The sequence below is a fragment of the Phyllobates terribilis genome, unplaced genomic scaffold (genome assembly GCF_046119375.1).
Source record: "Phyllobates terribilis strain yellow unplaced genomic scaffold, ASM4611937v1 Scaffold_5__5_contigs__length_657084704, whole genome shotgun sequence".
Classification (NCBI taxonomy): Eukaryota; Metazoa; Chordata; class Amphibia; order Anura; family Dendrobatidae; genus Phyllobates; species Phyllobates terribilis.
Genome location: NW_027362765.1, coordinates 349,415,991 through 349,441,145, shown reverse-complemented (window position 1 = coordinate 349,441,145; position 25,155 = coordinate 349,415,991).

The window sequence follows — 25,155 nt, the reverse complement described above, 5'->3', positions numbered from 1 at the left end:
TGGTGTATATATACAGTATACGCCCTCCATCTTGGTGTATATATACAGTATACGCCCTCCATCCTGGTGTATATATACAGCGTACGCCCCCCATCCTGGTGTATATATACAGTATACGCCCTCCATCCTGGTGTATATATACAGTATACGCCCCCCATCCTGGTGTATATATACAGTATACGCCCTCCATCCTGGTGTATATATACAGTATACGCCCTCCATCCTGGTGTATATATACAGTATATGCCCTCCATCTTGGTGTATATATACAGTATACGCCCCCCATCCTGGTGTATATATACAGTATACGCCCTCCATCCTGGTGTATATATACAGTATACGCCCTCCATCCTGGTGTATATATACAGCATACGCCCTCCATCCTGGTGTATATATACAGTATATGCCCTCCATCTTGGTGTATATATACAGTATACGCCCTCCATCCTGGTGTATACATACAGTATACGCCCTCCATCCTGGTGTATATATACAGTATATGCCCTCCATCTTGGTGTATATATACAGTATACGCCCCCCATCCTGGTGTATATATACAGTATACGCCCTCCATCCTGGTGTATATATACAGTATACGCCCTCCATCCTGGTGTATATATACAGTATACGCCCCCATCCTGGTATATATATACAGTATACGCCCTCCATCCTGGTGTATATATACAGTATATGCCCTCCATCCTGGTGTATATATACCACCCATCCTGGTGTATATATACAGTATATGCCCTCCATCCTGGTGTATATATACAGTATATGCCCTCCACCCTGGTGTATATATACAGTATATGCCCTCCATCCTGGTGTATATATACAGTATATGCCCTCCATCCTGGTGTATATATACAGTATACGCCCTCCATCCTGGTGTATATATACAGTATATGCCCTCCATCCTGGTGTATATACAGTATACGCCCTCCATCCTGGTGTATATACAGTATACACCCCCCATCCTGGTGTATATATACAGTATATGCCCTCCATCTTGGTGTATATATACAGTCTACGCCCCCCATCCTGGTGTATATATACAGTATACGCCCTCCATCCTGGTGTATATATACAGAATATGCCCTCCATCTTGGTGTATATATACAGTATACGCCCCCCATCCTGGTGTATATATACAGTATACGCCCTCCATCCTGGTGTATATATACAGTATACGCCCTCCATCCTGGTGTATATATACAGTATACGCCCCCATCCTGGTGTATATATACAGTATACGCCCTCCATCCTGGTGTATATATACAGTATATGCCCTCCATCCTGGTGTATATATACAGTATACGCCCCCCATCCTGGTGTATATATACAGTATATGCCCTCCATCCTGGTGTATATATACAGTATATGCCCTCCACCCTGGTGTATATATACAGTATATGCCCTCCATCCTGGTGTATATATACAGTATATGCCCTCCATCCTGGTGTATATATACAGTATACGCCCTCCATCCTGGTGTATATATACAGTATATGCCCTCCATCCTGGTGTATATACAGTATACGCCCTCCATCCTGGTGTATATACAGTATACACCCCCCATCCTGGTGTATATATACAGTATATGCCCTCCATCCTGGTGTATATATACAGTATATGCCCTCCATCCTGGTGTATATATACAGTATACGCCCTCCATCCTGGTGTATATATACAGTATATGCCCTCCATCCTGGTGTATATATACAGTATATGCCCTCCATCCTGGTGTATATATACAGTATATGCCCCCCATCCTGGTGTATATACAGTATATGCCCTCCATCCTGGTGTATATACAGTATATGCCCTCCATCCTGGTGTATATATACAGTATATGCCCTCCATCCTGGTGTATATATACAGTATATGCCCCCCATCCTGGTGTATATATACAGTATATGCCCTCCATCCTGGTGTATATATACAGTATATGCCCTCCATCCTAGTGTATATATACAGTATATGCCTCCCATCCTGGTGTATATATACAGTATACGCCCTCCATCCTAGTGTATATATACAGTATATGCCTCCCACCTGGTGTATATACAGTATACGCCCTCCATCCTAGTGTATATATACAGTATATGCCTCCCATCCTGGTGTATATATACAGTATACGCCCTCCATCCTAGTGTATATATACAGTATATGCCCTCCATCCTGGTGTATATATACAGTATACGCCCTCCATCCTAGTGTATATATACAGTATATGCCTCCCATCCTGGTGTATATACAGTATACGCCCTCCATCCTGGTGTATATATACAGTATATGCCCTCCATCCTGGTGTATATATACAGTATATGCCCTCCATCCTGGTGTATATATACAGTATATGCCCTCCATCCTGGTGTATATATACAGCATACGCCCTCCATCCTGGTGTATATATACAGTATGCGCCCCCCATCCTGGTGTATATATATACAGTATACGCCCTCCATCCTGGTGTATATATACAGTATACGCCCTCCATCCTGGTGTATATATACAGTATACGCCCTCCATGCTGGTGTATATATACAGTATATGCCCTCCATCCTGGTGTATATATACAGTATATGCCCTCCATCCTGGTGTATATATACAGTATACGCCCTCCATCCTGGTGTATATTTACAGTATACGCCCTCCATCCTGGTGTATATATACAGTATATGCCCTCCATCCTGGTGTATATATACAGTATAAGTCCTCCATCCTGGTGTATATACAGTATACGCCCTCCATCCTGGTGTATATATACAGTATATGTCCTCCATCCTGGTGTATATATACAGTATACGCCCTCCATCCTGGTGTATATATACAGTATACGCCCTCCATCCTGTTGTATATATACAGTATATACCCTCCATCCTGGTGTATATATACAATATATGCCCTCCATCCTGGTGTATATATACAGTATATGCCCTCCATCCTGGTGTATATACAGTATATGCTCTCCATCCTGGTGTATATATACAGTATATGCCCCCCATCCTGGTGTATATACAGTATACGCCCCCATCCTGGTGTATATATACAGTATATGCCCTCCATCCTGGTGTATATATACAGTATATGCCCTCCATCCTGGTGTATATATACAGTATATGCCCTCCATCCTGGTGTATATATACAGTATATGCCCTCCATCCTGGTGTATATATACAGTATACGCCCCCATCCTGGTGTATATACACAGTATATGCCCTCCATCCTGGTGTATATATACAGTATATGCTCTCCATCCTGGTGTATATATACAGTATATGCCCTCCATCCTGGTGTGTATACAGTATATGCCCTCCATCCTGGTGTATATATACAGTATATGCCCCCCATCCTGGTGTATATACAGTATACGCCCCCATCCTGGTGTATATATACAGTATATGCCCTCCATCCTGGTGTATATATACAGTATATGCCCTTCATCCTGGTGTATATATACAGTATATGCCCTCCATCCTGGTGTATATACAGTATACGCCCTCCATCTTGGTGTATATTCAGTATATGCCCTCCATCCTGGTGTATATATACAGTATATGCCCCCCATCCTGGTGTATATATACAGTATATGCCCTCCATCCTGGTGTATATATACAGCATATGCCCCCCATCCTGGTGTATATATACAGTATACGCCCTGCATCCTGGTGTATATATACAGTATACGCCCTCCATCCTGGTGTATATACAGTATACGCCCTCCATCCTGGTGTATATATACAGTATACGCCCCCATCCTGGTGTATATATACAGTATACGCCCTCCATCCTGGTGTATATATACAGTATATGCCCTCCATCCTGGTGTATATATACAGTATATGCCCCCCATCCTGGTGTATATATACAGTATATGCCCTCCATCCTGGTGTATATATACAGTATACGCCATCCATCCTGGTGTATATATACAGTATACGCCCTCCACCATGGTGTATATATACAGTATATGCCCTCCATCCTGGTGTATATATACAGTATATGCCCTCCATCCTGGTGTATATATACAGTATACGCCCTCCATCCTGGTGTATATATACAGTATATGCCCTCCATCCTGGTGTATATAAACAGTATACGCCCTCCATCCTGGTGTATATACAGTATACGCCCTCCATCCTGGTGTATATATACAGTATACGCCCCCATCCTGGTGTATATATACAGTATACGCCCTCCATCCTGGTGTATATATACAGTATATGCCCTCCATCCTGGTGTATATATACAGTATACGCCCCCCATCCTGGTGTATATATACAGTATATGCCCTCCATCCTGGTGTATATATACAGTATATGCCCTCCACCCTGGTGTATATATACAGTATATGCCCTCCATCCTGGTGTATATATACAGTATATGCTCTCCATCCTGGTGTATATATACAGTATACGCCCTCCATCCTGGTGTATATATACAGTATATGCCCTCCATCCTGGTGTATATACAGTATACGCCCTCCATCCTGGTGTATATACAGTATACACCCCCCATCCTGGTGTATATATACAGTATATGCCCTCCATCCTGGTGTATATATACAGTATATGCCCTCCATCCTGGTGTATATATACAGTATACGCCCTCCATCCTGGTGTATATATACAGTATATGCCCTCCATCCTGGTGTATATATACAGTATATGCCCTCCATCCTGGTGTATATATACAGTATATGCCCCCCATCCTGGTGTATATACAGTATATGCCCTCCATCCTGGTGTATATACAGTATATGCCCTCCATCCTGGTGTATATATACAGTATATGCCCTCCATCCTGGTGTATATATACAGTATATGCCCCCCATCCTGGTGTATATATACAGTATATGCCCTCCATCCTGGTGTATATATACAGTATATGCCCTCCATCCTAGTGTATATATACAGTATATGCCTCCCATCCTGGTGTATATACAGTATATGCCCTCCATCCTGGTGTATATACAGTATATGCCCTCCATCCTGGTGTATATATACAGTATATGCCCTCCATCCTGGTGTATATATACAGCATACGCCCTCCATCCTGGTGTATATATACAGTATGCGCCCCCCATCCTGGTGTATATATACAGTATACGCCCTCCATCCTGGTGTATATATACAGTATACGCCCTCCATCCTGGTGTATATATACAGTATACGCCCTCCATGCTGGTGTATATATACAGTATATGCCCTCCATCCTGGTGTATATATACAGTATATGCCCTCCATCGTGGTGTATATATACAGTATACGCCCTCCATCCTGGTGTATATATACAGTATACGCCCTCCATCCTGGTGTATATATACAGTATATGCCCTCCATCCTGGTGTATATATACAGTATAAGTCCTCCATCCTGGTGTATATACAGTATACGCCCTCCATCCTGGTGTATATATACAGTTTATGTCCTCCATCCTAGTGTATATATACAGTATACGCCCTCCATCCTGGTGTATATATACAGTATACGCCCTCCATCCTGTTGTATATATACAGTATATGCCCTCCATCCTGGTGTATATATACAATATATGCCCTCCATCCTGGTGTATATATACAGTATATGCCCTCCATCCTGGTGTATATACAGTATATGCTCTCCATCCTGGTGTATATATACAGTATATGCCCCCCATCCTGGTGTATATACAGTATACGCCCCCATCCTGGTGTATATATACAGTATATGCCCTCCATCCTGGTGTATATATACAGTATATGCCCTCCATCCTGGTGTATATATACAGCATATGCCCTCCATCCTGGTGTATATATACAGTATATGCCCTCCATCCTGGTGTATATATACAGTATACGCCCCCATCCTGGTGTATATACACAGTATATGCCCTCCATCCTGGTGTATATATACAGTATATGCCCTCCATCCTGGTGTATATATACAGTATATGCCCTCCATCCTGGTGTGTATACAGTATATGCCCTCCATCCTGGTGTATATATACAGTATATGCCCCCCATCCTGGTGTATATACAGTATACGCTCCCATCCTGGTGTATATATACAGTATATGCCCTCCATCCTGGTGTATATATACAGTATATGCCCTTCATCCTGGTGTATATATACAGTATATGCCCTCCGTCCTGGTGTATATACAGTATACGCCCTCCATCTTGGTGTATATTCAGTATATGCCCTCCATCCTGGTGTATATATACAGTATATGCCCCCCATCCTGGTGTATATATACAGTATATGCCCTCCATCCTGGTGTATATATACAGCATATGCCCCCCATCCTGGTGTATATATACAGTATACGCCCTGCATCCTGGTGTATATATACAGTATACGCCCTCCATCCTGGTGTATATACAGTATACGCCCTCCATCCTGGTGTATATATACAGTATACGCCCCCATCCTGGTGTATATATACAGTATACGCCCTCCATCCTGGTGTATATATACAGTATATGCCCTCCATCCTGGTGTATATATACAGTATATGCCCCCCATCCTGGTGTATATATACAGTATATGCCCTCCATCCTGGTGTATATATACAGTATACGCCATCCATCCTGGTGTATATATACAGTATACGCCCTCCACCATGGTGTATATATACAGTATATGCCCTCCATCCTGGTGTATATATACAGTATATGCCCTCCATCCTGTTGTATATATACAGTATACGCCCTCCATCCTGGTGTATATATACAGTATATGCCCTCCATCCTGGTGTATATAAACAGTATACGCCCTCCATCCTGGTGTATATACAGTATACGCCCTCCATCCTGGTGTATATATACAGTATACGCCCCCCATCCTGGTGTTTATATACAGTATATGCCCTCCATCCTGGTGTATATATACAGTATATGCCCTCCATCCTGGTGTATATATACAGTATACGCCCTCCATCCTGGTGTATATATACAGTATATGCCCTCCATCCTGGTGTATATATACAGTATATGCCCTCCATCCTGGTGTATATATACAGTATACGCCCTCCATCCTGGTGTATATATACAGTGTACGCCCTCCATCCTGGTGTATATATACAGTATACGCCCTCCATCCTGGTGTATATATACAGTATATGCCCTCCATCCTGGTGTATATATACAGTATACGCCCTCCATCCTGGTGTATATATACAGTATATGCCCTCCATCCTGGTGTATATATACAGTATATGCCCTCCATCCTGGTGTATATATACAGTATATGCCCTCCATCCTGGTGTATATATACAGTATACGCCCTCCATCCTGGTGTATATATATAGTATATGCCCTCCATCCTGGTGTATATACAGTATACGCCCTCCATCCTGGTGTATATATACAGTATACGCCCCCATCCTGGTGTATATATACAGTATATGCCCTCCATCCTGGTGTATATATACAGTATACGCCCTCCATCCTGGTGTATATATACAGTATATGCCTCCCATCCTGGTGTATATATACAGTATACGCCCTCCATCCTGGTGTATATATACAGTATACGCCCTCCATCCTGTTGTATATATACAGTATATGCCCTCCATCCTGGTGTATATATACAGTATATGCCCTCCATCCTGGTGTATATATACAGTATATGTCCTCCATCCTGGTGTATATATACAGTATACGCCCTCAATCATGGTGTATATATACAGTAGACGCCCTCCTTCTTGGTGTATATATACAGTATATGCCCTCCATCCTGGTGTATATATACAGTATATGCCCTCCATCCTGTTGTATATATACAGTATACGCCCTCCATCCTGGTGTATATATACAGTATACGCCCTCCATCCTGGTGTATATATACAGTATACGCCCCCATCCTGGTGTATATATACAGTATATGCCCCCCATCGTGGTGTATATATACAGTATATGCCCTCCATCCTGCTGTATATATACAGTATATGCCCTCCATCCTGGTGTATATATACAGTATACGCCCTCCATCCTGGTGTATATATACAGTATACGCCCTCCATCCTGGTGTATTTATACAGTATACACCCTCCATCCTGGTGTATATATACAGTATACGCCCTCCATCCTGGTGTATATATACAATATATGCCCTCCATCCTGGTGTATATATTCAGTATACGCCCTCCATCCTGGTGTATATATACAGTATATGCCCTCCATCCTGGTGTATATATACAGTATATGCCCTCCATCCTGGTGTATATATACAGTATACGCCCCCATCCTGGTGTATATATACAGTATATGCCCCCATCCTGGTGTATATATACAGTATATGCCCTGCATCCTGGTGTATATATACAGTATATGCCCTCCATCCTGGTGTATATATACAGTATATGCCCCCCATCCTGGTGTATATATACAGTATATGCCCTCCATCCTGTTGTATATATACAGTATATGCCCTCCATCCTGGTGTATATATACAGTATATGCCTTCCATCCTGGTGTATATATACAGTATACGCCCTCCATCCTGGTGTATATATACAGTATACGCCCTCCATCCTGGTGTATATATACAGTATATGCCCTCCATCCTGGTGTATATATACAGTATACGCCCCCATCCTGGTGTATATATACAGTATATGCCCCCATCCTGGTGTATATATACAGTATATGCCCTGCATCCTGGTGTATATATACAGTATATGCCCTCCATCCTGGTGTATATATACAGTATATGCCCCCCATCCTGGTGTATATATACAGTATACGCCCTCCATCCTGGTGTATATATACAGTATACGCCCTCCATCCTGGTGTATATATACAGTATATGCCCTCCATCCTGGTGTATATATACAGTATATGCCCTCCATCATGGTGTATATATATAGTATATGCTCTCCATCCTGGTGTATATATACAGTATACGCCCCCATCCTGGTGTATATATACAGTATATGCCCTCCATCCTGGTGTATATATACAGTATATGCCCTCCATCCTGGTGTATATATACAGCATATGCCCTCCATCCTGGTGTATATATACAGTATATGCCCTCCATCCTGGTGTATATATACAGTATACGCCCCCATCCTGGTGTATATACACAGTATATGCCCTCCATCCTGGTGTATATATACAGTATATGCCCTCCATCCTGGTGTATATATACAGTATATGCCCTCCATCCTGGTGTGTATACAGTATATGCCCTCCATCCTGGTGTATATATACAGTATATGCCCCCCATCCTGGTGTATATACAGTATACGCTCCCATCCTGGTGTATATATACAGTATATGCCCTCCATCCTGGTGTATATATACAGTATATGCCCTTCATCCTGGTGTATATATACAGTATATGCCCTCCGTCCTGGTGTATATACAGTATACGCCCTCCATCTTGGTGTATATTCAGTATATGCCCTCCATCCTGGTGTATATATACAGTATATGCCCCCCATCCTGGTGTATATATACAGTATATGCCCTCCATCCTGGTGTATATATACAGCATATGCCCCCCATCCTGGTGTATATATACAGTATACGCCCTGCATCCTGGTGTATATATACAGTATACGCCCTCCATCCTGGTGTATATACAGTATACGCCCTCCATCCTGGTGTATATATACAGTATACGCCCCCATCCTGGTGTATATATACAGTATACGCCCTCCATCCTGGTGTATATATACAGTATATGCCCTCCATCCTGGTGTATATATACAGTATATGCCCCCCATCCTGGTGTATATATACAGTATATGCCCTCCATCCTGGTGTATATATACAGTATACGCCATCCATCCTGGTGTATATATACAGTATACGCCCTCCACCATGGTGTATATATACAGTATATGCCCTCCATCCTGGTGTATATATACAGTATATGCCCTCCATCCTGTTGTATATATACAGTATACGCCCTCCATCCTGGTGTATATATACAGTATATGCCCTCCATCCTGGTGTATATAAACAGTATACGCCCTCCATCCTGGTGTATATACAGTATACGCCCTCCATCCTGGTGTATATATACAGTATACGCCCCCCATCCTGGTGTTTATATACAGTATATGCCCTCCATCCTGGTGTATATATACAGTATATGCCCTCCATCCTGGTGTATATATACAGTATACGCCCTCCATCCTGGTGTATATATACAGTATATGCCCTCCATCCTGGTGTATATATACAGTATATGCCCTCCATCCTGGTGTATATATACAGTATACGCCCTCCATCCTGGTGTATATATACAGTGTACGCCCTCCATCCTGGTGTATATATACAGTATACGCCCTCCATCCTGGTGTATATATACAGTATATGCCCTCCATCCTGGTGTATATATACAGTATACGCCCTCCATCCTGGTGTATATATACAGTATATGCCCTCCATCCTGGTGTATATATACAGTATATGCCCTCCATCCTGGTGTATATATACAGTATATGCCCTCCATCCTGGTGTATATATACAGTATACGCCCTCCATCCTGGTGTATATATATAGTATATGCCCTCCATCCTGGTGTATATACAGTATACGCCCTCCATCCTGGTGTATATATACAGTATACGCCCCCATCCTGGTGTATATATACAGTATATGCCCTCCATCCTGGTGTATATATACAGTATACGCCCTCCATCCTGGTGTATATATACAGTATATGCCTCCCATCCTGGTGTATATATACAGTATACGCCCTCCATCCTGGTGTATATATACAGTATACGCCCTCCATCCTGTTGTATATATACAGTATATGCCCTCCATCCTGGTGTATATATACAGTATATGCCCTCCATCCTGGTGTATATATACAGTATATGTCCTCCATCCTGGTGTATATATACAGTATACGCCCTCAATCATGGTGTATATATACAGTAGACGCCCTCCTTCTTGGTGTATATATACAGTATATGCCCTCCATCCTGGTGTATATATACAGTATATGCCCTCCATCCTGTTGTATATATACAGTATACGCCCTCCATCCTGGTGTATATATACAGTATACGCCCTCCATCCTGGTGTATATATACAGTATACGCCCCCATCCTGGTGTATATATACAGTATATGCCCCCCATCGTGGTGTATATATACAGTATATGCCCTCCATCCTGCTGTATATATACAGTATATGCCCTCCATCCTGGTGTATATATACAGTATACGCCCTCCATCCTGGTGTATATATACAGTATACGCCCTCCATCCTGGTGTATTTATACAGTATACACCCTCCATCCTGGTGTATATATACAGTATACGCCCTCCATCCTGGTGTATATATACAATATATGCCCTCCATCCTGGTGTATATATTCAGTATACGCCCTCCATCCTGGTGTATATATACAGTATATGCCCTCCATCCTGGTGTATATATACAGTATATGCCCTCCATCCTGGTGTATATATACAGTATACGCCCCCATCCTGGTGTATATATACAGTATATGCCCCCATCCTGGTGTATATATACAGTATATGCCCTGCATCCTGGTGTATATATACAGTATATGCCCTCCATCCTGGTGTATATATACAGTATATGCCCCCCATCCTGGTGTATATATACAGTATATGCCCTCCATCCTGTTGTATATATACAGTATATGCCCTCCATCCTGGTGTATATATACAGTATATGCCTTCCATCCTGGTGTATATATACAGTATACGCCCTCCATCCTGGTGTATATATACAGTATACGCCCTCCATCCTGGTGTATATATACAGTATATGCCCTCCATCCTGGTGTATATATACAGTATACGCCCCCATCCTGGTGTATATATACAGTATATGCCCCCATCCTGGTGTATATATACAGTATATGCCCTGCATCCTGGTGTATATATACAGTATATGCCCTCCATCCTGGTGTATATATACAGTATATGCCCCCCATCCTGGTGTATATATACAGTATACGCCCTCCATCCTGGTGTATATATACAGTATACGCCCTCCATCCTGGTGTATATATACAGTATATGCCCTCCATCCTGGTGTATATATACAGTATATGCCCTCCATCATGGTGTATATATATAGTATATGCTCTCCATCCTGGTGTATATATACAGTATACGCCCCCATCCTGGTGTATATATAGAGTATATGCCCCCATCCTGGTGTATATATACAGTATATGCCCCCCATCCTGGTGTATATATACAGTATATGCCCTCCATCCTGGTGCATATATACAGTATATGCCCTCCATCCTGGTGTATATATACAGTATATGCCCTCCATCCTGGTGTATATATGCAGTATACGCCCTCCATCCAGGTGTAAATATACAGTATACGCCCTCCATCCTGGTGTATATATACAGTATATGCCCCCCATCCTGGTGTATATCTACAGTATATGCCCCCATCCTGGTGTATATATACAGTATATGCCCTGCATCCTGGTGTATATATACAGTATATGCCCTCCATCCTGGTTTATATATACAGTATACGCCCTCCATCCTGGTGTATATATACAGTATATGCCCTCCATCCTGGTGTATATATACAGTATATGCCCCCCATCCTGGTGTATATATACAGTATATGCCCTCCATCCTGGTGTATATATACAGTATATGCCCTCGATCCTGGTGTATATATACAGTATACGCCCTCCATCCTGGTGTATATATACAGTATTTGCCCTCCATCCTGGTGTATATATACAGTATACGCCCTCCATTCTGGTGTATATATACAGTATATGCCCTCCACCCTGGTGTATATATACAGTATACGCCCCCATCCTGGTGTATATATACAGTATTCGCCCTCCATCCTGGTGTATATATACAGCATACGCCCTCCATCCTGGTGTATATATACAGTATATGCCCCCCATCCTGGTGTATATATACAGTATTTGCCCTCCATCCTGGTGTATATATACAGTATATGCCCTCCATCCTGGTGTATATATACAGTATACGCCCTCCATCCTGGTGTATATATACAGTATACGCCCCCCATCCTGGTGTATATATGCAGTATATGACCTCCATCCTATTGTATATATACAGTATATGCCCCCCATCCTGGTGGATATATACAGTATATGCCCTCCATTCTGGTGTATATATACAGTATATGACCTCCATCCTGGTGTATATATACAGTATATGCCCCCCATCCTGGTGTATATATACAGTATATGCCCTCCATCCTGGTGTATATATACAGTATATGCCCTCCATCCTGGTGTATATATACAGTATATGCCCTCCATCCTGGTGTATATATACAGTATATGCCCCCCATCCTGGTGTATATATACAGTATATGCCCTCCATCCTGGTGTATATATACAGTATACGCCCCCCATCCTGGTGTATATATACAGTATATGCCCTCCATCCTGGTGTATATATACAGTATATGCCCTCCATCCTGGTATATATATACAGTATATGCCCTTCATCCTGGTGTATATATACAGTACATGCCCTCCATCCTGGTGTATATATACAGTATATGCCCTTCATCCTGGTGTATATATACAGTATATGCCCTCCATCCTGGTGTATATATACAGTATATGCCCTCCACCCTGGTGTATATATACAGTATTCGCCCCCCATACTGGTGTATATATACAGTATATGCGCCCCATCCTGGTGTATATATAGAGTGTATCCCCTCCATCCTGGTGTATATATACAGTATATGCCCTCCATCCTGGTGTATATATACAGTATACGCCCTCCATCCTGGTGTATATATACAGTATATGCCCTCCATCCTGGTGTATATATACAGTATATGCCCTCCATCCTGGTGTATATATACAGTATATGCTCTCCATCCTGGTGTATATACAGTATACACCCTCCTTCCTGGTGTATATATACAGTATACGCCCTCCATCCTGGTGTATATATACAGTATACGCCCTCCATCCTGGTGTGTATACAGTATATGCCCTCCATCCTGGTGTATATATACAGTATATGCCCTCCATCCTGGTGTATATATACAGTATACGCCCCCCCATCCTGGTTTATATATATACAGTATATGCCCTCCATCCTGGTGTATATACAGTATATGCCTTCCATCCTGGTGTATATATACAGTATACGCCCTCCATCCTGGTGTATATATACAGTATACGCCCTACATCCTGCTGTATATATACAGTATACGTCCTCCATCCTGGTGTATATACAGTATATGCCCTCCATCCTGGTGTATATATACAGTATACGCCCCCCATCCTGGTGTATATACACTATACGCCCTCCATCCTGGTGTATATATACAGTATATGCCCTCCATCCTGGTGTATATATACAGTATACGTCCTCCATCCTGGTGTATATATACAGTATACGCCCCCCATCCTGGTGTATATACACTATACGCCCTCCATCCTGGTGTATATATACAGTATATGCCCTCCATCCTGGTGTATATATACAGTATACGCCCTCCATCCTGGTGTATATACAGTATACGCCCTCCATCCGGGTGTATATATACAGTATACGCCCTCCATCCTGGTGTATATATGCAGTATACGCCCTCCATCCTGGTGTATATATACAGTATACGCCCTCCATCCTGGTGTATATATACAGTATACGCCCTCCATCCTATTGTATATATACAGTATATGCCCTCCATCCTGGTGTATATATACAGTATATGCCCTCCATCCTGGTGTATATACACAGTATATGCCCTCCATCCTGGTGTATATATACAGTATATGCCCTCCATCCTGGTGTATATATACAGTATACGCCCTCCATCCTGGTGTATATATACAGTATATGCCCTCCATCCTGGTGTATATATACAGTATACGCCCCCATCCTGGTGTATATATACAGTATATGCCCCCATCCTGGTGTATATATACAGTATATGCCCTGCATCCTGGTGTATATATACAGTATATGCCCTCCATCCTGGTGTATATATACAGTATACGCCATCCATCCTGGTGTATATATACAGTATACGCCCTCCACCATGGTGTATATATACAGTATATGCCCTCCATCCTGGTGTATATATACAGTATATGCCCTCCATCCTGTTGTATATATACAGTATACGCCCTCCATCCTGGTGTATATATACAGTATATGCCCTCCATCCTGGTGTATATAAACAGTATACGCCCTCCATCCTGGTGTATATACAGTATACGCCCTCCATCCTGGTGTATATATACAGTATACGCCCCCCATCCTGGTGTTTATATACAGTATATGCCCTCCATCCTGGTGTATATATACAGTATATGCCCTCCATCCTGGTGTATATATACAGTATACGCCCTCCATCCTGGTGTATATATACAGTATATGCCCTCCATCCTGGTGTATATATACAGTATATGCCCTCCATCCTGGTGTATATATACAGTATACGCCCTCCATCCTGGTGTATATATACAGTGTACGCCCTCCATCCTGGTGTATATATACAGTATACGCCCTCCATCCTGGTGTATATATACAGTATATGCCCTCCATCCTGGTGTATATATACAGTATACGCCCTCCATCCTGGTGTATATATACAGTATATGCCCTCCATCCTGGTGTATATATACAGTATATGCCCTCCATCCTGGTGTATATATACAGTATATGCCCTCCATCCTGGTGTATATATACAGTATACGCCCTCCATCCTGGTGTATATATATAGTATATGCCCTCCATCCTGGTGTATATACAGTATACGCCCTCCATCCTGGTGTATATATACAGTATACGCCCCCATCCTGGTGTATATATACAGTATATGCCCTCCATCCTGGTGTATATATACAGTATACGCCCTCCATCCTGGTGTATATATACAGTATATGCCTCCCATCCTGGTGTATATATACAGTATACGCCCTCCATCCTGGTGTATATATACAGTATACGCCCTCCATCCTGTTGTATATATACAGTATATGCCCTCCATCCTGGTGTATATATACAGTATATGCCCTCCATCCTGGTGTATATATACAGTATATGTCCTCCATCCTGGTGTATATATACAGTATACGCCCTCAATCATGGTGTATATATACAGTAGACGCCCTCCTTCTTGGTGTATATATACAGTATATGCCCTCCATCCTGGTGTATATATACAGTATATGCCCTCCATCCTGTTGTATATATACAGTATACGCCCTCCATCCTGGTGTATATATACAGTATACGCCCTCCATCCTGGTGTATATATACAGTATACGCCCCCATCCTGGTGTATATATACAGTATATGCCCCCCATCGTGGTGTATATATACAGTATATGCCCTCCATCCTGCTGTATATATACAGTATATGCCCTCCATCCTGGTGTATATATACAGTATACGCCCTCCATCCTGGTGTATATATACAGTATACGCCCTCCATCCTGGTGTATTTATACAGTATACACCCTCCATCCTGGTGTATATATACAGTATACGCCCTCCATCCTGGTGTATATATACAATATATGCCCTCCATCCTGGTGTATATATTCAGTATACGCCCTCCATCCTGGTGTATATATACAGTATATGCCCTCCATCCTGGTGTATATATACAGTATATGCCCTCCATCCTGGTGTATATATACAGTATACGCCCCCATCCTGGTGTATATATACAGTATATGCCCCCATCCTGGTGTATATATACAGTATATGCCCTGCATCCTGGTGTATATATACAGTATATGCCCTCCATCCTGGTGTATATATACAGTATATGCCCCCCATCCTGGTGTATATATACAGTATATGCCCTCCATCCTGTTGTATATATACAGTATATGCCCTCCATCCTGGTGTATATATACAGTATATGCCTTCCATCCTGGTGTATATATACAGTATACGCCCTCCATCCTGGTGTATATATACAGTATACGCCCTCCATCCTGGTGTATATATACAGTATATGCCCTCCATCCTGGTGTATATATACAGTATACGCCCCCATCCTGGTGTATATATACAGTATATGCCCCCATCCTGGTGTATATATACAGTATATGCCCTGCATCCTGGTGTATATATACAGTATATGCCCTCCATCCTGGTGTATATATACAGTATATGCCCCCCATCCTGGTGTATATATACAGTATACGCCCTCCATCCTGGTGTATATATACAGTATACGCCCTCCATCCTGGTGTATATATACAGTATATGCCCTCCATCCTGGTGTATAGATACAGTATATGCCCTCCATCATGGTGTATATATATAGTATATGCTCTCCATCCTGGTGTATATATACAGTATACGCCCCCATCCTGGTGTATATATAGAGTATATGCCCCCATCCTGGTGTATATATACAGTATATGCCCCCCATCCTGGTGTATATATACAGTATATGCCCTCCATCCTGGTGCATATATACAGTATATGCCCTCCATCCTGGTGTATATATACAGTATATGCCCTCCATCCTGGTGTATATATGCAGTATACGCCCTCCATCCAGGTGTAAATATACAGTATACGCCCTCCATCCTGGTGTATATATACAGTATATGCCCCCCATCCTGGTGTATATCTACAGTATATGCCCCCATCCTGGTGTATATATACAGTATATGCCCTGCATCCTGGTGTATATATACAGTATATGCCCTCCATCCTGGTTTATATATACAGTATACGCCCTCCATCCTGGTGTATATATACAGTATATGCCCTCCATCCTGGTGTATATATACAGTATATGCCCCCCATCCTGGTGTATATATACAGTATATGCCCTCCATCCTGGTGTATATATACAGTATATGCCCTCGATCCTGGTGTATATATACAGTATACGCCCTCCATCCTGGTGTATATATACAGTATTTGCCCTCCATCCTGGTGTATATATACAGTATACGCCCTCCATTCTGGTGTATATATACAGTATATGCCCTCCACCCTGGTGTATATATGCAGTATATGACCTCCATCCTATTGTATATATACAGTATATGCCCCCCATCCTGGTGGATATATACAGTATATGCCCTCCATTCTGGTGTATATATACAGTATATGACCTCCATCCTGGTGTATATATACAGTATTCGCCCTCCATCCTGGTGTATATATACAGCATACGCCCTCCATCCTGGTGTATATATACAGTATATGCCCCCCATCCTGGTGTATATATACAGTATTTGCCCTCCATCCTGGTGTATATATACAGTATATGCCCTCCATCCTGGTGTATATATACAGTATACGCCCTCCATCCTGGTGTATATATACAGTATACGCCCCCCATCCTGGTGTATATATGCAGTATATGACCTCCATCCTATTGTATATATACAGTATATGCCCCCCATCCTGGTGGATATATACAGTATATGCCCTCCATTCTGGTGTATATATACAGTATATGACCTCCATCCTGGTGTATATATACAGTATATGCCCCCCATCCTGGTGTATATATACAGTATATGCCCTCCATCCTGGTGTATATATACAGTATATGCCCTCCATCCTGGTGTATATATACAGTATATGCCCTCCATCCTGGTGTATATATACAGTATATGCCCCCCATCCTGGTGTATATATACAGTATATGCCCTCCATCCTGGTGTATATATACAGTATACGCCCCCCATCCTGGTGTATATATACAGTATATGCCCTCCATCCTGGTGTATATATACAGTATATGCCCTCCATCCTGGTATATATATACAGTATATGCCCTTCATCCTGGTGTATATATACAGTACATGCCCTCCATCCTGGTGTATATATACAGTATATGCCCTTCATCCTGGTGTATATATACAGTATATGCCCTCCATCCTGGTGTATATATACAGTATATGCCCTCCACCCTGGTGTATATATACAGTATTCGCCCCCCATACTGGTGTATATATACAGTATATGCGCCCCATCCTGGTGTATATATAGAGTGTATCCCCTCCATCCTGGTGTATATATACAGTATATGCCCTCCATCCTGGTGTATATATACAGTATACGCCCTCCATCCTGGTGTATATATACAGTATATGCCCTCCATCCTGGTGTATATATACAGTATATGCCCTCCATCCTGGTGTATATATACAGTATATGCTCTCCATCCTGGTGTATATACAGTATACACCCTCCTTCCTGGTGTATATATACAGTATACGCCCTCCATCCTGGTGTATATATACAGTATACGCCCTCCATCCTGGTGTGTATACAGTATATGCCCTCCATCCTGGTGTATATATACAGTATATGCCCTCCATCCTGGTGTATATATACAGTATACGCCCCCCCATCCTGGTTTATATATATACAGTATATGCCCTCCATCCTGGTGTATATACAGTATATGCCTTCCATCCTGGTGTATATATACAGTATACGCCCTCCATCCTGGTGTATATATACAGTATACGCCCTACATCCTGCTGTATATATACAGTATACGTCCTCCATCCTGGTGTATATACAGTATATGCCCTCCATCCTGGTGTATATATACAGTATACGCCCCCCATCCTGGTGTATATACACTATACGCCCTCCATCCTGGTGTATATATACAGTATATGCCCTCCATCCTGGTGTATATATACAGTATACGTCCTCCATCCTGGTGTATATATACAGTATACGCCCCCCATCCTGGTGTATATACACTATACGCCCTCCATCCTGGTGTATATATACAGTATATGCCCTCCATCCTGGTGTATATATACAGTATACGCCCTCCATCCTGGTGTATATACAGTATACGCCCTCCATCCGGGTGTATATATACAGTATACGCCCTCCATCCTGGTGTATATATGCAGTATACGCCCTCCATCCTGGTGTATATATACAGTATACGCCCTCCATCCTATTGTATATATACAGTATATGCCCTCCATCCTGGTGTATATATACAGTATATGCCCTCCATCCTGGTGTATATACACAGTATATGCCCTCCATCCTGGTGTATATATACAGTATATGCCCTCCATCCTGGTGTATATATACAGTATACGCCCTCCATCCTGGTGTATATATACAGTATATGCCCTCCATCCTGGTGTATATATACAGTATACGCCCCCATCCTGGTGTATATATACAGTATATGCCCCCATCCTGGTGTATATATACAGTATATGCCCTGCATCCTGGTGTATATATACAGTATATGCCCTCCATCCTGGTGTATATATACAGTATATGCCCCCCATCCTGGTGTATATATACAGTATACGCCCTCCATCCTGGTGTATATATACAGTATACGCCCTCCATCCTGGTGTATATATACAGTATATGCCCTCCATCCTGGTGTATATATACAGTATATGCCCTCCATCATGGTGTATATATATAGTATATGCTCTCCATCCTGGTGTATATATACAGTATACGCCCCCATCCTGGTGTATATATAGAGTATATGCCCCCATCCTGGTGTATATATACAGTATATGCCCCCCATCCTGGTGTATATATACAGTATATGCCCTCCATCCTGGTGCATATATACAGTATATGCCCTCCATCCTGGTGTATATATACAGTATATGCCCTCCATCCTGGTGTATATATGCAGTATACGCCCTCCATCCAGGTGTAAATATACAGTATACGCCCTCCATCCTGGTGTATATATACAGTATATGCCCCCCATCCTGGTGTATATCTACAGTATATGCCCCCATCCTGGTGTATATATACAGTATATGCCCTGCATCCTGGTGTATATATACAGTATATGCCCTCCATCCTGGTTTATATATACAGTATACGCCCTCCATCCTGGTGTATATATACAGTATATGCCCTCCATCCTGGTGTATATATACAGTATATGCCCCCCATCCTGGTGTATATATACAGTATATGCCCTCCATCCTGGTGTATATATACAGTATACGCCATCCATCCTGGTGTATATATACAGTATACGTCCTCCACCCTGGTGTATATATACAGTATATGCCCTCCATCCTGGTGTATATATACAGTATATGCCCTCCATCCTGGTGTATATATACAGTATACGCCCTCCATCCTGGTGTATATATACAGTATATGCCCTCCATCCTGGTGTATATAAACAGTATACGCCCTCCATCCTGGTGTGTATACAGTATACGCCCTCCATCCTGGTGTATATATACAGTATACGCCCCCATCCTGGTGTATATATACAGTATATGCCCTCCATCCTGGTGTATATATACAGTATATGCCCTCCATCCTGGTGTATATATACAGTATACGCCCTCCATCCTGGTGTATATATACAGTATATGCCCTCCATCCTGGTGTATATATACAGTATATGCCCTCCATCCTGGTGTATATATACAGTATACGCCCTCCATCCTGGTGTATATATACAGTATACGCCCTCCATCCTGGTGTATATATACAGTATACGCCCTCCATCCTGGTGTATATATACAGTATATGCCCTCCATCCTGGTGTATATATACAGTATACGCCCTCCATCCTGGTGTATATATACAGTATATGCCCTCCATCCTGGTGTATATATAGAGTATATGCCCTCCATCCTGGTGTATATATACAGTATATGCCCTCCATCCTGGTGTATATATACAGTATACGCCCTCCATCCTGGTGTATATATATAGTATACGCCCTCCATCCTGGTGTATATACAGTATACGCCCTCCATCCTGGTGTATATATACAGTATATGCCCTCCATCCTGGTGTATATATACAGTATATGCCCTCCATCCTGGTGTATATATACAGTATACGCCCTCCATCCTAGTGTATATATACAGTATACGCCCCCATCCTGGTGTATATATACAGTATATGCCCTCCATCCTGGTGTATATATACAGTATACGCCCTCCATCCTGGTGTATATATACAGTATATGCCTCCCATCCTGGTGTATATATACAGTATACGCCCTCCATCCTGGTGTATATATACAGTATACGCCCTCCATCCTCTTGTATATATACAGTATATGCCCTCCATCCTGGTGTATATATACAGTATATGCCCTCCATCCTGGTGTATATATACATTATATGCCCTCCATCCTGGTGTATATATACAGTATACGCCCTCCATCCTGGTGTATATATACAGTATACGCCCTCCATCTTGGTGTATATATACAGTATATGCCCTCCATCCTGGTGTATATATACAGTATATGCCCTCCATCCTGGTGTATATATACAGTATACGCCCTCCATCCTGGTGTATATATACAGTATACTCCCCCCATCCTGGTGTATATATACAGTATATGCCCTCCATCCGGGTGTATATATACAGTATATGCCCTCCATCCTGGTGTATATATACAGTATATGCCCTCCATCCTGGTGTATATATATAGTATACGCCCTCCATCCTGGTGTATATATACATTATACGCCCTCCATCCTGGTGTATATATACAGTATACACCGTCCATCCTGGTGTATATATACAGTATATGCCCTCCATCCTGTTGTATATATACAGTATACGCCCCCATCCTGGTGTATATATACAGTATATGCCCCCATCCTGGTGTATATATACAGTATATGCCCTGCATCCTGGTGTATATATATAGTATACGCCCTCCATCCTGGTGTATATATACAGTATACGCCCTCCATCCTGGTGTATATATACAGTATATGCCCTCCATCCTGGTGTATATATACATTATACGCCCTCCATCCTGGTGTATATATACAGTATACACCCTCCATCCTGGTGTATATATACAGTATATGCCCTCCATCCTGTTGTATATATACAGTATACGCCCCCATCCTGGTGTATATATACAGTATATGCCCCCATCCTGGTGTATATATACAGTATATGCCCTCCATCCTGGTGTATATATACAGTATACGCCCTCCATCCTGGTGTATATATACAGTATACGCCCTCCATCCTGGTGTATATATACAGTATATGCCCTCGATCCTGGTGTATATATACAGTATACGCCCCCATCCTGGTGTATATATACAGTATTCGCCCCCATCCTGGTGTATATATACAGTATATGCCCTGCATCCTGGTGTATATATACAGTATATGCCCTCCATCCTGGTGTATATATACAGTATATGCCCCCCATCCTGGTGTATATATACAGTATACGCCCTCCATCCTGGTGTATATATACGGTATACGCCCTCCATCCTGGTGTATATATACAGTATACGCCTTCCATCCTGGTGTATATATACAGTATACGCCCTCCATCCTGGTGTATATATACAGTATATGCCCTCCATCATGGTGTATATATATAGTATATGCTCTCCATCCTGGTGTATATATACAGTATACGCCCCCATCCTGGTGTATATATAGAGTATATGCCCCCATCCTGGTGTATATATACAGTATATGCCCCCCATCCTGGTATATATATACAGTATATGCCCTCCAACCTGGTGTATATATACAGTATATGCCCTCCATCCTGGTGTATATATGCAGTATACGCCCTCCATCCTGGTGTAAATATACAGTATACGCCCTCCATCCTGGTGTATATATACAGTATATGCCCCCCATCCTGGTGTATATATACAGTATATGCCCCCCATCCTGGTGTATATATACAGTATATGCCCTGCATCCTGGTGTATATATACAGTATATGCCCTGCATCCTGGTGTATATATACAGTATATGCCCTCCATCCTGGTTTATATATACAGTATACGCCCTCCATCCTGGTGTATATATACAGTATATGCCCTCCATCCTGGTGTATATATACAGTATATGCCCCCATCCTGGTGTATATATACAGTATATGCCCCCCATCCTGGTGTATATGTACAGTATATGCCCTCCATCCTGGTGTATATATACAGTATATGCCCCCCATCCTGGTGTATATATACAGTATACGCCCTCCATCCTGGTGTATATATACAGTATACGCCATCCATCCTGGTGTATATATACAGTATACGCCCTCCACCCTGGTGTATATATACAGTATATGCCCTCCACCCTGGTGTATATATACAGTATATGCCCTCCATCCTGGTGTATATATACAGTATACGCCCTCCATCCTGGTGTATATATACAGTATATGCCCTCCATCCTGGTGTATATAAACAGTATGCGCCCTCCATCCTGGTGTGTATACAGTATACGCCCCCCATCCTGGTGTATATATACAGTATACGCCCCCCATCCTGGTGTATATATACAGTATATGCCCTCCATCCTGGTGTATATATACAGTATATGCCCTCCATCCTGGTGTATATATACAGTATACGCCCTCCATCCTGGTGTATATATACAGTATATGCCCTCCATCCTGGTGTATATATACAGTATATGCCCTCCATCCTGGTGTATATATACAGTATACGCCCTCCATCCTGGTGTATATATACAGTATACGCCCTCCATCCTGGTGTATATATACAGTATACGCCCTCCATCCTGGTGTATATATACAGTATATGCCCTCCATCCTGGTGTATATATACAGTATACGCCCTCCATCCTGGTGTATATATACAGTATATGCCCTCCATCCTGGTGTATATATACAGTATATGCCCTCCATCCTGGTGTATATATACAGTATACGCCCTCCATCCTGGTGTATATATACAGTATACGCCCTCCATCCTGGTGTATATATATAGTATACGCCCTCCATCCTGGTGTATATACAGTATACGCCCTCCATCCTGGTGTATATATACAGTATATGCCCTCCATCCTGGTGTATATATACAGTATATGCCCTCCATCCTGGTGTATATAGACAGTATACGCCCTCCATCCTAGTGTATATATACAGTATACGCCCCCATCCTGGTGTATATATACAGTATATGCCCTCCATCCTGGTGTATATATACAGTATATGCCCTCCATCCTGGTGTATATATACAGTATACGCCCTCCATCCTGGTGTATATATACATTATACGCCCTCCATCCTGGTGTATATATACGGTATACGCCCTCCATCCTGGTGTATATATACAGTATATGCCCTCCATCCTGTTGTATATATACAGTATACGCCCCCATCCTGGTGTATATATACAGTATATGCCCCCATCCTGGTGTATATATACAGTATATGCCCTGCATCCTGGTGTATATATATAGTATATGCCCT